Genomic DNA, 425 nt, shown 5'->3' with positions numbered 1-425 from the left:
AAGAGATGGGTGGATGGGTGAATAGATGGTAGATGATGGGTACGTGGGTAGATGGATGCATGGATGAGATGGATGGATGGGTGAATAGATGGTAGATGATGGGTAGGTAGGTAGATGAATGGATGGATAGATGGAGGCATGGATGAATGGGTGAATAGATGGGTAGGTAGGTAGATGGATAGATGGGTGAATAGATGGTAGATGATGGGTAGGTAGGTAGATGGATAGATGGGTGAATAGATAGTAGATGATGGGTAGGTAGATGAATGGATGGATAGATGGATGCATGGATGGGATAGATGGATGGGTGAATAGATGGTAGATGATGGGTAGGTAGGTAAATGAATGGATGGACAGATGCATGGATGAGATGGATGGATGGATGGGTGAATTAGATGGTAGATGATGGGTAGGTAGATGAATAG

The sequence above is a fragment of the Hylobates moloch genome, unplaced genomic scaffold (genome assembly GCF_009828535.3).
Source record: "Hylobates moloch isolate HMO894 unplaced genomic scaffold, HMol_V3 SCAFFOLD_75, whole genome shotgun sequence".
Classification (NCBI taxonomy): domain Eukaryota; kingdom Metazoa; phylum Chordata; class Mammalia; order Primates; family Hylobatidae; genus Hylobates; species Hylobates moloch.
Note: the sequence above shows the minus strand (reverse complement) of the source record.